Genomic DNA, 20,172 nt, shown 5'->3' on the forward strand with positions numbered 1-20,172 from the left:
GTCCACATGCATTACGTACATGGTATTTTAATTGTACAATTACCTGTCCTTTGTTCGACTTTGTAGTAGAAATAGAAGGTAGTAGCTGCATAATCAAAACTTTATCTACTATATACAGTATGTGTCCTTATTGTGTGAGATCTCGGGTTTGATTCCCGGTAAGTGCACGAGAGTTTTCGATGATGATTCAGACTGTTAAGCAACTAGAGTACTAGTTAAATTAAGTGGGCTTTGAGTCAAAGAAATTAGAAAAAAAAAATATTGTTTGAAATGCACATGCTATCCACAAATCAAACATCTGATCATGCGCAATCTAAGCGACCGAAGTTGTTCATGAGCTGAAAAATATCTCACTATTTCTTCACTATATCTCATTATCTATCTATCTATCTATCTATCTATCTATCTATCTATCTATCTATCTATCTATCTATCTATCTTTAGCTGCTAGGGGTCTAAAAAGGTCGAAATAATAGATAAGTTCTAAATTTTCTAACTTTGATTTCTTTGCTCCTCTCTATACTATATTGACTAAATCTTGATCTGAAGAAATGCGTGAAACAATAAAACTATGAATATGCTATTGCCATCAACACGTTCTGTTCTAATTTAGTTTTCGGAATGTCATGATATTTTTCCTAAAATATCACTATTTTTGCAAAAATGACTTTTGATGTCACCGTTTTACAAAGAAATAAGTATAAAAAGCTTTATCGACCCTATTATCTATTCACAAATAAATATTTTGTTGTTTTTTTAAGAAACAAAATGTATTTTATTCATTACATACCACCAAGGCATCTTTCTGTGAGGTGAAAAAGTCGAAGGACAAAAATGTTTATATTTTCCAATAAATTTTGTTGAGAGTGGTAAAGGACTGTGAGAAACATCGTTATAGAAAGTTTCGTTAATTAATTTTAATAAATAACATATTTATACATATCTATAATTTTGAGGGGTTTAAACGGGACGAAATGTTTCCAATAATTTGGATTTTTTTTTTAAATAATTACAATATTTTACATCTTATTGCAATGAATCTGACATAATTCAATCTAAGTAGCATAAGAAACGTTTTCCCGAGACGTGTCAGTAATTAGACAGAAATAACGTTGATTGATATGACGATATTTTTTATGGTCAAGGGGTTTTTTCGGGACGATTTTTGGTTATTTCCAGGTATCCAACTCTCAACAGAATGTGTAAGAAAATGTCGGCAACTGTGAGCGTATTCTTTAAAACGTCTCCTCTCAAGCATTTCTCATTTCATAAACTATTCTGTTTAAACAGTTCACACAAATTAGGATGGAAAATTGACAAAAACAGTGTCTACCAACATTTCAGATATAACATCATCGCCATACACAATTGCTTCGGAGAAAGCCGCCCCACCGTTCGCTCATAACAAACAGTATTGAGAAGGGGGACATATGTAGGGGAGGAGCCCTCCCCACGTGCGTCACGCAGCAGCTCAATAGTTGATTGACACCTGAAGTTCCTTTATAGCTGTTTTCTTCCGCTGGTTATAAAGCAGTAAAGCGAACAAGAAAGACTGGTTACAGATTTCAATAACAATTGTATAGGCTGTGCTCTACACAAACATATTTAAAGCTGAGAAAATATGTAGAAGCCCTAGACTAAAAGACACACACCATTTGAAATATTATAATAATAACTACAATACATGTATATAGAATAAGAACTACATGTTACTCAATGATAATTAAATACTCCAATCTACCACTCTACAATATGTCCCATATTTTCAGGAACACCATTAATAAGACCGTTATATTACTGTTTTATTTATGGTTTAGTGTCTCACTGGTAATTACACTGAAAGGAGAGGTTCCGATTTCATATGATCGCATGCAGTTTTTTATATGGTTTCTTGCCTTTCACTCCTTACATCGTGTCGTATTATTATTATTATTATTATTATTATTATTATTATTATTATTATTATTATTATTATTATTATTATTATTATTATTATTATTATTACATTATTAGTGAGTTGAGTTGATTTTGAGTTTAACGTCCGTTTCAGCAGCTAAGCTGTATGAGAAGTGGACGTACTGATTAACGTGGAATCCGAAACACATGAGCTCCTACTGGGAATCGAACCCAGGTACCCCACGCCAAAGACGCGTACGCCAATCGCTTAGCTATGGAGATACTACTACTACTACTACTACTACTACTACTACTACTACTACTACTACTAATAATAATAATAATAATAATAATAATAATAATAATAATAATAATAATATAGTTTAAATTAAAAGACAAATTCTTTTATATATGCTTTGGTCAGAATTTGTCTTTTAATTTATACAAAAAGTTTCAAAGCTAGAATGAGTGGTATTCAAATAATATAGTTAATAACATCAAAAAATTTTGAAAACAATAATTTTGGGAGAAAATAGTTTTTGTGGTGGTAAATTGAAGAAATGAAATTAACACTAAAAGCATTTGCGAGATTAAATGTATCTATAAACTAAACTACTTCCCTGATATTCGAGAAAACCGCACTCAATGTTTTTAATTTCTTCATTTTACCTTCTCAAAAATAGTTTCTTCTTTTTAATGCATTTTATAAAAACTTTGCTTTGTTATAATTTCAGCATCATCTTTACCAAAGGATTTACCAATGAATAAATAAGAAATTTATCTATGACCTCTTTCTAGTACCGAAGCTATACGTTGCTTGAAAACAGTAATGGTTTTAGATTTTCCCTCAGGGGTGGGAATTTTAATACACTAGGTGTGAAAATAATATTGTTGAAATGGTGGGAAATTCACATTTAACATGCCCAGGAGGAATTCAATAGCTCCAAGGGGATCCCTGTCACACTCTGAAATAATCACTGCTTGAAAATGAAATCTCTGAGTTTAGTGCCACACAATTATGCTCCAAGGCTGAAGGAGATGGTAGCGAATGAAACAAACAAGTGATGGTAAATCTTGACGATATAAAAATCGGGAGGTAATGGAAGGTCTTCGAGAAAACCCGTGCACATATTTTCATCCTCAATGAAACCGGCTTCGCGAGAACCAGGACCGAAGCTGGGGCCACATATCCTAAGAAGTAGATAGGTGCTCTATCACTGAGCCACCGAGGTTTCCGTATAAGTGAATCCATACCTTAAGATCGAATCAGATCTACGTTAATGAGTTCAAATTTTAAAGCTGATCAAGAATCAAACTCGGAGCCTCTTACATCACGCTCGCTAACCACTAGAACAGAGCGGGGACTGTAGGGGGTGAAATACAGGGACCTGATCCCTATTAATTGTAACTTCCTGAGGTTAGCTCCCCACTCATCACAAATATATATTACAAATATTATACTTTATTCCTTTTAAGTCATTTTTAGTACTCAAAGAGCATGTTCCCTAAAAATCTCGAAATCTAATTTTGTAAAACAAACACAGGGGCGGATCCAGGACAGCGATCGGGGGCGATTGCAACCCCAAGAATAGGATTAAAAAAAAAATAAAACCCATTACAAAGTTGTAGCTCTTGATCTTTTTTAAACTTTGTATTATAATTGTAGAATGACACCTAAAATAAGTAAGTCTTCAATTGTAGAAGTTAAATGAATCAATACATCTCAATAAATTACTTGCATTGGAATTCTTGCTCAGAAAATGCCCACTTTCGAAAATGTAGGTGGCCGCTTCTCTTCTTTCTTTTCAAGATGCAATATTTTGAGCTATCCGTTCCTTCTCAAAACTGATTTCTGCTTCTTGTTAACAATTGGTAAACAGTAAGCTATAAACCATTTATCCGCAAGTGTTTGCCAATATTCCTGTTTTAGAAAGTCCAGTTTGACAGTACAGAAAGTCAATGAACGTAATGGTTCTGGCATTTTACATGCAAGTGCAATTGAAAATACAAAGAAGGAAGTAATATAACTAGCGTATGAATAGAAATTAAAGTTCATGATTCAAGAAGAATTCGTATTCTTATTATTGTTCTTATTCTACTGCTCCTACTGTTTATTATTATTATTATTATTATTATTATTATTATTATTATTATTATTATTATTATTATTATTATTATTATTTGTAATCCATCAGTATCAACCTTTAAACAAGTCAGCATGCACGACAGTGCATGGCAGCCAAGTTCCGCGAAGAAAATGAAAACTGACCTGCACTGCCGTAAGCATATTATACACGAACTAGAGATTTGGGTAAAATCGCCGAATTCGAGGCTCTGTAAAACCGATTCTTGTAACGGGAAGAAACATGAAATTTAGAATTTAAGGAGATATCCGAGAAATGTGCTCATATACCAAATCTCACATTCCTACCTTCAACCATATTTGAGTACTGGACCCCTAAAATATGCAGTTTTCAGGCTCAATGACTCACTGACTCACTCATCAAATTGATTAGGTACTTCCCAATGAGACAGAGACGTGAAACTTAGCACAAAGGTACCTTATAATGACCTGAGTATAGAAAAAGTCCGAAATCTGATGAATGTGCTATGGGAAATTTTTCATGGGATAAAACTGTCCTTAGCTAAGCAAGAAATCGTTTCACTCACTCACTCATCAAATTGATAAGGTACTCCCCAATGAGATAGATACGTGAAACTTTTGCATAAAGGTACTCTATAACGACATGAGTATAGAAAAGGTCCGAAATCTAAGGAATGTACTATGGAATTTTTTTATGGGCAAAAAACTGTCATCAGCGAAGCAAGAAATCGTTTCATTGACTCACTCATCAAATTGATAAGGTACTCCCCAATGAGGTAGATACGTGGAACTTTGCATAAAGGTACTCTATAATGACTTGAGTATTGTGCTATGGGATTTTTTGTAGGCAAAATACTGTCCATAGCCAAGCAAGAAATCGTTTCACTGACTCACTCATCAAATTGATTAGGTAGTTTCCAACGAGATAGAGATGGGAAATTCTGCATAAAGGTACCCTACAATGACTTGAGTATGGGAAAAGTCTGAAATTTGAGAAATGTGCTATGAGAATTTTTTATAGGCAAGAAATTTTCTTTAATCAAGCAAGAAATCGTTTCACTCACTCACTCATCAAATTGATTAGGTATTTTCCAGTGAGATAGATTAGAGACGTAAAACTTTGCATAAAGGTACCCTATAATGACTTGAATATGCAAAAAGTCCGAAATGTGAGGCATGGGAATTTTGAGGGTGGGCAAAAAAATATCCTTAGCCAACAAAGAAATTGTTTCACTCACTCACTCATCAAATTGATTAGGTACTTCCCAATGAGATAGAGACGTGAAACTCTGCGTAAAGGTATCTTATAATTACTTGAGTATGGAAAATGTCCGAAATGTGTGGAATGTGTTATAAGAAATATTTATGGACGAAAAACTGTTCTTAGCCAAGCAGAAATCGGTTCATTTCTGCTTGGCTTGAGTATGAGAAATGTCCAAAATTTAAGGAATGTGCTATGGGAATTTTTTATGGGTGAAAACTATCCTTAGCCAAGCAGAAATGGGTTCACTCACTCACTCATCACTTTCATTTGGTATTTCTCAATGAGATAAGATGTGAAACTCTGCATAAAGGTATCTTATAATGACCCGAGTATGGAAAAAGTCCGAAATGTGAGGAATGTGCTATGGGAAATTTCTTATAGGCGAAAAATTGTCCGTAGCCATTAGGTACTTTCCAATGAGATGAAGATGTGAATGTCTACACAAAGGTAGCTTATACAGTAATGGCTTAAATATGAAAAATGTCCGAAATTTAAAGAATATGCTATGGAATTTTCTATAGGAGAAAAACTGTCCTTACTCAAACAGAGATCGGTTCATTTACTCACTCATCATTGGTTAGGTGCTTCCAAATGAGATAGAGACGTGAAACTCAGCATATTGGTACCTACCTTATATAATGACTTGTCTAAGTAAAAGGTTCCAAATTTAAGTAATGTACTATGGAAATTTTTATGGGCCAAAAACTGTCCATAGCCATTAGGTACTTCTTAATGAGAAAAAGATGCGAAACTCTATGAAGGTACCCTGTAACGGCTTGAGAATGAAATTTGAGGAATTTGCTATGGAAAATTTTTCATTGGCCAAAAAAAAAAAAAAAAAAAAAAAAACTGTCCTTACAATCAGAAATCGGGAACGATTCCGTTATTAAACACATCATGTGCATTGTGATAATGTTGTCAATCGTCCGAGTAGTCGAGTTGGTGCCCTCCTCGCTGTCTATCACGTGCGGCTTTGGAGTATGGGGTCCCGAGTTCGATTCCCGGTAGAAGAGCCTTTGGAATTTTAACTCTCCTCGATGTTTCTGTGTTCGTGTCCCTGTCGTTCTAGATTAATAGAAAAACGAGGTAAGGTCACCGAGAAAAATCCGTTATCCGGACATCGGTATATTGTACAAATATACGGGATCCTTATGTTTACTATAGAAATCAATACTTAACATACGTTATCCATATGCTACATACGTACTGGCCTCTTTCCCGCTTAGATGTTACTCAGTGGCGTTACAGGATGTCTGACATCTAACAGTCTTCCGTACATTACGTACGTCAACTACGTAAAGTTACAAACGGTCATCTGTATGTGAGATCCTGACTGTCTACATACAGCAGTTCTTTCCTTTGTGCGGAAAGTATGTTTATTCGGAACACTTATATGGAAAGTATGTTTAAAATATACTTTTTCAGTTATACGTTTAGTGTACGTTAAGTCCAAAAACTACAAGATTTACATATGTAACCTACGTACGCCACATACCTACCTATGTAACCTATGTACCTACGTACATTTTTTCTCAGTGTGCGAGTAAAATAAGTGAAAGCTAGTAATAAGTAGTTAAGCAAGTTAATGAGGCAAATTCTGAGAACTTTTAAAAACGTGGGCTAAGACACGTACATACTACCGTAAATTTTGTGGTTGGAAACCCAGACAAGGCGAGCCAATATTTTTTTCTTTTTTCGGTGAAGATTTTTCCTTTATTGTAGTCATTTGTATTAAATAGATATTGAAATTAATTGATAAGTAAGAGATTGTAGAAGTGAGGATATTTATAATTAATGAAGTTTCCGAAGAAATGAGAAATTTAATTGTTCGAGTTTATGTGAGACTAGCAACAAAATGTATCCGATTTCGTGAATATGTTGGTACCACGAGTTGTATTATGGTTACCACAGTCATTATGTAAAAATGTTCTTGATGCTTCGTGTCTCTATCTGTGAACAGTCTGCGAATCTCTTACGTATCAGCCTTTTCATCAACAGTAAATTTCGTGCCTTTGCTCTTCTTATTTCATAAATTTGCCCTCCTGGGGGTTCGCCCTCACACCCTCGCCTTTGCTCGGCCTACTTCCTCACACCTCTTAAGCTCACAATTCTACCGAATTTCAAATTTATTTTCCTAGTTCAACTATCTAAAACATAAGATTTTGTATCCCAGGAAAACGCCTATTTAAATAACATGGGGATTTCTTCATCTCCCTTTAGATTCCTTAAAAATTAAAAAAAAAAATCATTTTTATCAATTTTCCTGTAGGTTAGTCGCGGGAGGCTACAATCGTGCCAAATTTCATCATTCTAATCCTGCCGGAAGTTAAATAAACATTTTGGGGTATAGAAGACGTCCAATATAAATAACATGGAAATGGTTTTTCAGTTCCTCATAAAACCACTCTAAAGTTGGAATTGTTTATTTTTACTGATTAATTAGTACTGAATTTCAAGTTCTTATTCCAATTCCAAGTTCCTGAAACATGACATTATAGGTCCAAAAAAGATCCATTTAAATAACATGGGGAAATTCTTCATCCCCCTTCATCATTTTTCAACTTTCCACGTCAACCGGAAGCACCCCTTTAATTTATGTCAGTTCATGTAGTTTTATATACAATTATTATATGTTGGTGGGAAATATAATTAAGATTACAAGCTATTTGAAAGGTGTATATCATTGGAAGGAAAACCCGAGGCAGTATGAAACTGCGCAACATGCGCGTCATATAATGAACTCCGTAATTTCGCAATGTGGAATGGTAGAGAAGAATTAAGTATATTGAAACACCAGCCATGTCTAGTGATGTAGCAGCGAGGATTCAGCATTAAGGGTTTTGGGCTCTGTTGATACTCTTCGTATTTAGGTAATGAAAAATGAGATGTTAGATATCGTGATTTTGTAGTTCGGGTAAATGAATTAGAATCTCGTTTGGACATAACTCTCTGACAGATATTTAATAGAATAAATCCTCCCCGCTGTTTTAGTGGCTAGCATGTACGCCTTTCTTGTACGGTGTCCTGGGTTCGATTTCCGGTGGGAGAGCCCTTGGGAACTAATGTTGCATGTGACACATTATAACTCCTTTAAAAATGTACAATTTTAAATTTAAATCCCATAATATGACACAATTAAGGTATACGATATTGACATGGTGAACTACAAAAAGAAGTGAAATATGAACAAAAACACCAGAGGTACAAAAAGTGCAGCCAAGTTCGTCAGCCTTAAAAAGTGTTGAGATGAGGATGGATGAACCAAATTCCTTGGCCCTGCATCTGAAACAAACACTGGAACTTGGCTGGCGCGAGGTGTCAAGAAAAATGATGTTAAGGAACCTTAGGGATAGTGGTGGTGGGCGTGGTGGGTTTGGGACCACCACCAACCTTAGGAATATGAACTTCGCTAAGGCGCTAAGGCACGTATACAGTATACTGCAGTAAGATTGGTGGTTCGAAACCCAGACAAGGAAAACTTATATTCCTTCACGAAGTGTCAAGGTAAATGATGTTAACGAGCCTTAGGGATGGTGTTTGTGAGCGTGGTGGATTTGGGGGTTACCATTAGCCTTATGGCTGAAATGTCCCGGCCGTGAAACTAGGAACAGACATCTTAATGTATTCGAATATGTTAGACATCTCGCGCCAAGTTCCAGTGTTCGTTTCAGATGCAGTGATAAGGAACTTGGCTCATCCATCCTCATCTCAACACTTTTTGAGGCTGACGAACTTGGTTGCACTTTTTGTACCTCTGGTGTTTTTGTTCATATTAATTCTAAAGAAGAGTCCATTCCCTTTTCTAAAATTGTTTGGCTTTTCGTTTTTTCTTTCTTCTTTCTTTTTTGCAATATATTATTACCTTGTTTTGAGCTCGAACGACTGCCCTCCCCCAATATTTAACTTGGATCCGCCTCTAGTTACACAGTTAAGAAATTATCCACAGAAAGATACATTTAAAATTTTTTGTTGTTTATTACAAGCGCTTGCATGCGAGGAATAAAAAGAAATTTCTATTTTACGTAGATACCAATGTAAAGTAAAGCTAAATAATGTTAACTGGAAAGCAAAGTTGTTAATGTTTAATTTAGTCGGCAATGTCCTAGTGAGATCAGCGAAGTTAAATAGTACCGGATCTGGCCCGAGTGACCATGCGTACTCATTACATGGTATTGGCATTTCGGTATACACTCAGCGTCGTGAGGACAATTGGGGAACTACTTGAATGAAAGTATTGAACTCGGTGACTTCAACTTTCGGCCATTCAAAATTCGTCTAATAACCTCAGGCAATGAAATTTGCAGATGTTAACTCAAGAAAAAGTGTAAGCGAATCTTGAATTCAAGATTGCCTAATGTGAAATTATGTTGGTAGTACTGACAAGAAATGACACAATTTCAGAAATTTGTAGTTTCTAAATTTTAAAAAAATAAAAATAAAAATAAAAAGTACACATCAAAACAGTATAAGCGCAATTACACTATATGACTAGATATTATACGTTTGACACCAAGATATGAAAATATTACATAATGTTACAAAATGCATTACAGAAAATATAAAATGAAGTCACAAATTCGACGAGAGTTTGCATAATTCATAAAATAAAATTAAACAAAGCACCAAAGATCAGTATAAGCACAATTACGGTATAGATAATATACGCTTGACATCGAGCATCACCATTAAAAGTGTAAATTTTTAATTAAGTGCAAACTGTTTTAGTGCAGTATGCAGGGGTCTGAACCGAAAAAAAATAGTAACAATAAACCTTATGGGACAGATTCTTCCCATTAAGTATAGGCATATCCTAAAAGTAACCAAATATTCACTTAAGCTTTACCCAATATGGCTGCCATATTTCATGTGATCGCCGCAATCTATAGAATATCCATGTTTCCTTGATTTCTTACCTTTCGTCCAATTATACGATTTTGAAACTTATAACAAAATATTTTGTAAACAAATTTCTTCTCGTTTGATATAAAGCACAATCTCTGTAGGTTAGGTAGATATAAAGTTACAAATGAAGGACAGGGTTGTGTCGTTTAATCTTGTGTCTGTTTTTTTTTTTTTTTTTTCTCAAGCGTATTTTTCTGATTTTTCATAAAGAAAGCAGATTTCATCAATCAGTCAAAATGTTTAAATACATGAAAATACAGGAGGAAACATGGATGATGTGATGATATTTTTACATAAATTTTCAGGAAGTAACATGGCTTTGTCTCTGTTCCAAAAAGGGAAGAAAACCTTTGAAACTACTTAAGAGATAGACAGTTAATTGTAACAGGTTATGAGTATATTCAATAATTCTACCACGAATCCTGAAGAACTAGTAAAAGTGGGATAACGTTTCCAATTATACTTTTATGCATCCCATGGGGTGACGCACTGGCTTTCTGTCGATATTTCACATACAGAAGACTTATTTCACACCAGTCACTTACCCCTCAGTTTTACTCTTAAGAGCAAATGTGAGCAGACGGCACGTATAGAAAGTGTACCCTGAGGAGCTAACTTTGCTGGAGCAACATATTCAAGTAATTGATATGGGGGAGCAACATATTCAAGTATTGGGGATCGGAAGAGAAAATGGAGAACGCTACCTAGTTCGTTGTTTGGACATAGCAGCACCATTTTTTTTTTAAAGCTCGTGTATTGCAAATGTAAAACTCTCATGTACTTAGGCCTATTGTTTATGTTCGAGATTGTTTCACTCAGACATGCAGTGGCGTAACTAATGGCTTGGGGGCCACCCAGCAGACAACGTGGAATGGGGCCCCTTCTCTACGACCTACATCACGATTTGGGGCCCCGTGATGGCTTCCCCCCGCAATGCGGGGTCTGCGGGGCCCTTATTTACGCCCAACCGTATCGTTTATGTCCCAACAGTGTACCGTGCCAGGGATGGACTTTTTTTTTTGTCTTTTATGTACCATAAATTATTTCTATCGCTTATAAAAAACTGAATTTTCTTAAATAACGTTTTCTCTATAGATTATTTTGCTAAATAAGATTACAGAAACTTCCGTATGATGCCCTATTGTTCTCAAATGTATCATATTTTGTATATGTTAAGTGTAATTCTAGCATGTTCACATGTTTTCTTTCTCTATTTTTTTTTACTTATATAAATATTATTTGTATAAACAAACAAAGAAATCAAAAAAATACGCTTGACAGAAACACAGGCACAACATTAAGCGATACAAGCCTACTCCTTCTTTCTAGATTTATATTTATCTGACCTACAGAGATAAATATACGAAACGAAACGTAATTTTATTCACAAAAATATTTTGTTACAAGTACCAAGACCGTATATTTGAACCTAAGCTAAGAAATGAAGGAAAACATTATTTTTCTATACACAGTGTCGGCCAAATTGTTATAGCAGCCACATTGGATGTAGCTCAAGAGGAATGTTCGGGGACTTTCAGGATATTACTATACTTGATAAAAGGAAACTATCCTGCAAGTTTCGTTAGGCTACCAATTTGCGCTGGGTTTGTCAAAATTTTCCGCTACATACTGGACTATTTAATAAGAACGTGAAAATACTTTCAAGAAAAAATGATAACTATTAATAAGGTGCAGGACTACCAACGTATGCGAGCTAAACGAAGTGCTTTAAAAAAATCAACTTTCGCCTAGTAAGAAAATTAACTGTGTCATCGCTTTGATTGACGTTTGCATAGCTAGGAGGTATTAAGCGAATCTTGAATAGGCGAAACTTGAAGCCCGGTGAACTCCCGTCTAGTAATCCAGCATTAACGGCGAGGGGGGCGATGTGCTGACCACACATCACTCCAAAGGCATGAGTGCCGTAAACCAGCTTTCAAGCCATGGTCCCTTAAAGGCTGTTACGTCAGTGTTTTTTAAAGTTTATTTCAGTGACGGTAGGTAGTATTCTGAGATTTATTATTTTTCTTTTTCCATTTTGCATAATTATGTTTCTTTTCTCGTTATATATATATATATATATATATATATATATATATATATATATATATATAAAACATTCTAGCAGTTTCGAGTTGCTCGACTACAAACACGGAAGTGTACGATAATTTGGAACTATTCATACTGTTAGGTGAAAAAAAAAAGGTTGTATACCTATATAATACATCACAGTTTTATGAGCTTGTATAAGAAACAGAAAGTGAAATCTGAACTAGGAGAGATATCTGAGTTTGAATCTCGTGTTTGGTGACACAACCCGAGACCATAGATAATAAAAGATGATTGTTGGATTTGAGTTTAGTGTCCCGTTCTGCACCAAGGCTATATGAGACGCGGACCTACAGCTTAATGTGTAACTATAATATTATGGAGAATAAGCGCATCGTAAGGTTGCAATAAGCTCGTGTTATAAAGTGTCAATTAAAGTTGGTGTTGTGAAAGGTAATTAATGATTTCATCCATTTGAAACAAATATTGTATTAGTATAATATCTATTTGTTAAGATAATGAACGTAATTTTCTTTGTTTAACATGGCAGGCAAAGAAGAATTAATGGATAATAAATACAAAATTGTAAAATTTAAATTTCCTATCATTTAAATACATTCTTGCTACTATCGACGGCATTATCTGGTAGGAATGTTGAATAACACTGATTCAGCAGGAAGAAAATAAGCTATAGTATTGAAGTTGATTGGTTAGAGTTTCACTATATAACAAATATTGAGGTTATATGAGACAAATATGTTGTTTAAAGTGAAATGTGGATCACTATTCGAGTTTTATCCAGGCTTGATATACGTACTAATAATTGAATCCGCAAACACGCATAGGAAGCACGAGCATTGCAACTTAGCTACGAATGGACACGCCATTCAATAATTCTAATTCAAGAATAAAGGCTAAAAATAAGAAAGATGAAACGACAGTCTGTAAGATGATACTACTGTCACATTTTTTATTTCACACTACTTATTCCGAGACGAAATCGAGACTTGACATTCTAGATCAAGATAAGCGTACAGTGTGTTTATCGAGACGAGATAAGGATCGAGGCCATTATTTGTCAAACGAGACAAGCCCTACACTGCGGTCTCGTCTCTATACCACCCCTAATCCGAACTCCTCTAAATTGGACGATTCTCTAAAAGAAGTTGAAAGAATTATAGGCTCAACAACCATTTGTAACATAGTTTAGAAAATGTTCATGATTTTTTGATGATGAACTTTATACCAATTTACCAACATTATTAGGGAACTATTCACACAGGTCCTGAGAATAATCAAGAAATCACCACTGGAACTGTTCACATAGGCGGTGACAAATATAACTATGTGTAAAATTTTGGATGGCTGATGCCGTGAATGATAAGAAATAGTAGCATGTTTTGTGAAGTTTATTTCTATGTGCCAAACAAAAGGAAAGACAAGCGGAAACAATGAAAGGAGAAATTTTATCTGCTTTAAATCCACTCGCTCATTTCAAACATGGGAGAGTGCGACAAGTGAGCGATGGAAAAAGAAACGAAAGAAAATAGGAACGAAAAAAGACAACTGACATAATTTACCTGGAATATTGATCATAAAAGAAAGTTCAAAACAGAAAACATTTTACAGGATGGTAGAATAATTATTTCGTTCTGATCAGTAACCTTAACAAAAAAGGAGGTGTGTAAAATTAAGCATGTCTGCATGAACTCGTTTCAATCCCTGTACTCGTTTCAATATTAACGTGGCATTTCTAGACATTTTCTACATTCTATCTTCGCACTTTGCCCTCACTTATCTTTCACCCAGTATACGGTCTGCCACTAAACACTCTCTTTTCCTCTTTTTCTTTTGGTGCTGAATCCAGTGCTAGTAATCAGTTTCAGCAATTTAATTCACCAAATCGGAATGTTTCCTTGTGAGTACTATATGTTCACGGAGTTGTTACTTGTTCTTTAGAAACACTTCGTATATGTCGTTACTTTGGGGATTAAAGTCGATCCTTTGGCGATATCTCATATGGGCAGTAATGATTTCAGATTTGTTACTGATGGATTTCAATACATTGGATGTGAAAAGTACTACTGCAAAATACTGGGAATCCCCATTGAGCTTGATATGAAGTATGCCCTGGGGGAAATTTCGTAGTTCCGGGAGCAATACCTTGAGCCACCTCTTGAAAAATATTACTGCATATGGGTGCTAGTGACCGCAAATTATTCATATAACAATTAGTTCTTCGTGTTGCTGCGGATCTCCTATTGATTTTTCTTGTAAAGTTAAACATTTTATAAGAAGTCTCTTTACTGAAGTTTTTGCGCGAAAAACTGCTTTGAAAGAGAAATGCGAATAGACATTATTATTATTATTATTATTATTATTATTATTATTATTATTATTATTATTATTATTATTATTATTATTATTATTATTATTATTATTGTGATGCTTTATTTTGTTTAACCCGGGAACGGTCGACAGGTGAGCGCAGCGCTCACCCTATTTTATATTTTCGTTTCAAAGTCGCCCTAGTGGAGTCACAGACCTGAGACGCTGTCTAGCTGTGCCTTGTGTGTGAGAGCCAAGTGTAACCTTTTCATTCTCTTCTGTTGGAGTAGTACTGGCTTTATAAATGTGACTATGCGTAATTTGTGAGCGCCACGCTCACTTGTCGAAACGTTACTTGCAATTTTGCTTTAAAAAAAGAAAGAAAGAAAGGAAAAAAGAAAAGATTTTATTTAAAGCATACTAAGTTTTACAAGTCTTGCTTTTTGTTTCTTTGGTGTGCATGATCAATTTTTAGGATGGGATAAACGAAAGTTCAAAGTTCATGAGATTTATTCATTTATTTATTTATTTTTGTGAAAATTTTCAAAACAATGTTCGAATAATATTATTTAAAGAACATAAGGAAACTTTTGTAATAACTTGAATACATTTACACAAGTAATCCAGCTTCCAAACAATTTATCGCATCTATTATACTTTCTAATTTCAACGACATGGAGGTCCTACAACTATCTATGGTATTAAACCTCGTTGTATATGTTATGGCGAAATAATTATTCAAGAAAAACAGGACCGTGCTGGATAGGCACTTTAGTTCTATTGAAACATTCAGAACCAAGTAGCACAAATTGACTATGAAATGTATTTTTTCACTTTAGTTTGATATTAAGTTTTTCTATGCAGTGTCAGTATAACCCCGAAAAAAAAAGCTAACCCTGTACGAATCTGGTTTTACAACTTTGAGGAAGGGGTATTAAACGTCACGGCCGTCTTGCACTGCAGCGACTGCGGACTTGTTATCTCAGTCACTGCTTTCCTGGTGTATTTTTCATAAGTGCAAGTTAAATAATTAATCTGAAAGTTATTTTCGATACCAATTTGCTTGGAACCTACCACAGCGTTCCGTTTCTTTTTAGTTTTCATTTCAAACTCACGATTAAATATTTCGGGTTGTCAGTATTATAATAAACATGAATAGATTTAAACGAGAAGGATGTGAGTGAAGCCCTTAAACTGTATGCCCATGTGTCATATGGTCTAACTGTTAAAAAGAGACGTTAACTTCAATAAACAACAAGCAAAGGGGATGGTAAGGGATGAGAAAAACGAATGATATTAAAGAAACAAGTGGAATTAAGAAAATAGGAGGAAAGGGCAGAACCACAAGGAAACCTACACACATTGTTTTTGCGCAGCACCAAAGTGCAATAAGCATGAGATGGATTGAATCAGGGATTCAGTACCAGAGGTGAATACTATACCACTGATCCACCGCGGTCCCGTAGTTAGGGGTATATGTCTCAAGTCTCCCTCCCCCTACAAACACACAATTTTGAAATTCAAAGTCTTTTGTACGGCAAAGTCTTGTGGTATTTTTTTACCTTTTGTACCGAAAACCCCAAGTTTTGTGCTCTCGCCGTTCTCAAGTTATAGCAAGAATAATTTGGGAGGGCTGGAGACTTCGGAAGTTGAAAGTTCATTCTGCAAAAATTCTGTACTAGTTTTGTGCTGAAAACTCCTAGTTTTGTTCTCTTGCCGTTTTCGAGTTCTATCTCTATTAAATATGGGGTACCCATCTCTCCAGCCACCAGTTTAGAAATTGAAAAACTTTTCTATGCCAAAGTTTTTTTTTTAACCCTTTTACTCTGAAAACCCCAAGTTTTGTGCTCTTGTCGTTCTCAAGTTATAACAAGAATAAATTTGGAGGTGCGGGATGAACCTCCCACTTTAGAAATTGAAAGTCTTTTCTATGTCAGTTTATATCCTCAGTTCCGTGCTCACATTTCTCAAGTTAAAGCAACAATAAATTTGAGGGGGCTGGAGACATGCAACAACCCACTTTAGAAATAGGAAGTGTTTTCTATGCTAAAGTTTGGTGCCGTTTTTTGCTGAAAACCCCGAGTTTTGTGTTCTCACAGCTTTCGACTTACCCCCATTTTAAATGTGGGGGATGTATATCTCTAGCCCCCATTTTAAAAATTGAAAGTTCTTTGTATGCGAAAGTTTTATGCATCTAGTCCAATTTCTCGCGAATATTCTTAGAACGTACACCAATCGTTTATGATTTGTTTGGGAGGATATAGGAGTGAAGTCCCGAAGTTAGAAGTTTACTATTTTAAAGATACATTACCGCAAAATTGGGGGCCAACTTCGTGAAGTTATCACCCCATACCTCACATATAATTTTAAAACCTACATCAATTGCTTTAAAATTTTTTGAGAGGATTTAAGACTGAAATCCTAAAGTTTAGAAGTTTACACTTCTAAAGATACAGCCAGTAAAATAAAGGAGGGTCCCCATTCGCCACGAATAAGGAAACCTACATTAATTGTTTTGGATTTGTTTCGAAGGATTTAGGAGTGAAATTGTTAAGTTTATGAGTTAAAAGTTCTGGATATACAGTGCAACAAAATAGTGGGGTCTCCCATTAGTCAAACTCTTCGTGAATATCAATCATTTAGGAGGTGTTTGCGAGGACTTAGGAGTAAAGTTCCAAACTTCAGGAGTTTTTTTTTTTTTTTTTTTAAGATAAAGGGCTGGAAATAATTGACGTGTTGTTTGCCACAACTTCATTTTGGTGTTGTTTGCCACGGTATTATCTCTGGCTTATCTTACATCACAATCGTGAAGATTTATACATAATCGACTCATAAGCTGAGGGTTGCCAGATGACCATATCATAAAAATCAAATCTATTATATTTATAAACGTAATACATACAATACAAACTGTCCCAAGCACGTTATTGGGTTACTACGCTATCAGCTGCTAACGCCGCTGTTAAATTTATTCAAGTTGAGTTCAAGCACTCGATGTAATCATTTGTGTGCTTAAAATCTCCCCAAATGCATTTTCAAAATTTATATGATGTACAATTTGTGTGTGTTCGAATGTGTGACCAATGTTGAATGTAGGCATTTCATCAGGACCACCCATAAGTAGGAGGTAACCATCCCGAAAAATGAGAACCCGGACCTTCAGAAGGGGCATGTTTTTTTTTTTTTTTTTTAAATCTTTCATAGCTTTCCTGGAGATTAAATTAAACAAAATTAGATTTAAATATATGGATTTAGCAATCTTTTAAACATCTTTGGTGAGAGGAAGGAAACTTCTATTGGTAATACAAAAATTTAGTGGCTTTTGTATTGTTAGTTGGCTAATTTCAAGCCCACTCAGAGAGCTCCTTTGTGGCTAAGCGGTTAGTGTACGCGCCTTTGACATGGAAGACCCGGGTTTGATTCCAGCGGGAGCTCGTGTGAATCGGATTCCACTTTAAACTGTAGGTCCACATCTTATATAGCCTCGATGCTGAGCGGGCCACTAAAAATTAAATCAAATCAATTCAACAGAGATTATTAAAATACGTGGGTCGGCAATCCCTTCATAGCTTTTTTGAAACAAGATGGAATGTGCATGAATTGGAGTAGATTTGAGTTAAACATCCCATTCAGCAGCAGACTGCGACATGAACCTACATCTTAAAATGGAATTCGATCCAAATAAGTTTTCGCCGGTAATCTAACCCAGGTCTCCTACCCCAAAGGCGCGTGGCTACCCACATAACCACAAGGGAGCACTGTGTACGATTTGATACAATAAAACCTATGGCAGAAGTAAACTAGCAGATTACATTTCTCTAAGTTTGAACCATTAATTCTCTCGGACGTTTGAAGGTAAATTTAGAATATATAAATGTAAGAAGTTGAATTCCGCAATCGAAAGATAAATCATTCGATACTGAATCACCCCCGGAAAAAAAGAACAATTTAAAATATGTTTTTGTGGTGTAATCGTACACAAGATCGTATCTCAGATGGAAATGAGAAATATTTGCTTAATTTTTCAAGCAAGTCTCAGAGTAAACACTTTAGATGACAGTGATGCAGTGGGTTCTTCTGTTTCCTACCACTTTCTTCATTACACTATTTTTCATTCATTCTGATCATTACCATATCCTTTAGCTTACACGTCATAACCATGGGAAGTAAAACTGAAATATTTCATTTCAGTTTTCTAAAGTATATAAAACCCAGTTGTTTAGTCGCGTAGCATAACGGAAAAAGTAACATTTTGTAACAGCCCATATTAAAAACTCAGCTAAAAGAGAAAATGCAATTATATCAATTTACTAAGCTATTGTGATATTAATGATGTTTTGTGTTCAAAGGCGAGAACATTTACCACTTGTTCCAGAGAATCAAAAAGAGAGGTGCCTTGCAACCCTTCCTTTTACTCCAGGTGTGTGTGAATTTCCGCGATAATGAGATATGGTAAGATCGGAATGCAAATCGTGGCAAAATGGTGGCAATCAACACGAAAATCGAGTCGTGACAAACAACACGCCACCTGAAAATACTGGGGATTAACTTCGTGAGGGAGTAACTTCCTGAAACTAGCTCGTCACAAAAAAAAAAAAAAAAAAAAAAATCAAGCTCACTCTCGAAAGTCTCGGTCTCTCGTTTCGAATATCGACAAAAAATACATATTTATACCATTGTCTTTACTCAAAATGCACGCATTGTTAAGTTACATTTCTGATAGTAAACAATTACCCTTGGGTGACCGTGTTCAGAGGGGTATACACGGGAGAAAGAGGAATTCCACCTCTGATCACAAGGTATATCGAAAGTGTTTAAAACAACTCAAATTTTGAGTTGTGACTCAATATACTGTAGATCTATTCCCTTTCAAGTCATTTTTAGTCAAAGAACATGTTTTCAACAAATTCCGAAACCTAATTTTGTAAATCAAGCACATAAGATTTCTACCTTCTAATATTATTTTGTTACACATAGCGGTAGATCTATAGGACTTTTTTTTTTTACGTTGTAGAAGTTTAATGAAGCAATACATCGCAAGAAATTACTTGCGTTGGCGTTCTTGCTCAGAAAATTTCGACCTTCGAAAATGCAGGTAGCCATTTCTTGTTCTTTTTTTTAAGATGTGATATTTTGCGCTATCGCTTCGTTCTGAAGGTTTGGTGCTGATTGCCACGTGTGCTGACTGCCACAGCCAATTATTGGTGCTGATTGCCTCGACTGGCGCTGATTGCAAATATCAAGGTGCTGACTGCCACGAGCCTGAGAGAAACTATTTGGAAAGAGCGGAATTAATCCGTCATACTAAATTTACTAATCATCATACTAAATTAATATGAGGGATTAATTTAGTAATCATCACAGCAAATCTATGTGGCATCCTGTAAGTTACAAAGTTGCTCACTAAGTGTAACGACATACGCTTGGATGTTTATAAAGGGGATTGTCTTTTCTGTTATATGTACAATTTGCACATTTCGTTGTTTAAATTAATTGTTTTATTGTATTATTTAATGGATAAGTATTATAAAGTAATATTAGTGTTATAAAGTAACATTATTTATTCACCCAAATAATGTTTTTAGAGTCAAAGAAAGAGCTATTTAAACAATGCTAGAAGGACAGTTCT

Source organism: Thermobia domestica, chromosome 9 (assembly GCF_964235325.1).
Source record: "Thermobia domestica chromosome 9, izTheDome1.hap1.1, whole genome shotgun sequence".
Lineage (NCBI taxonomy): Eukaryota > Metazoa > Arthropoda > Insecta > Zygentoma > Lepismatidae > Thermobia > Thermobia domestica.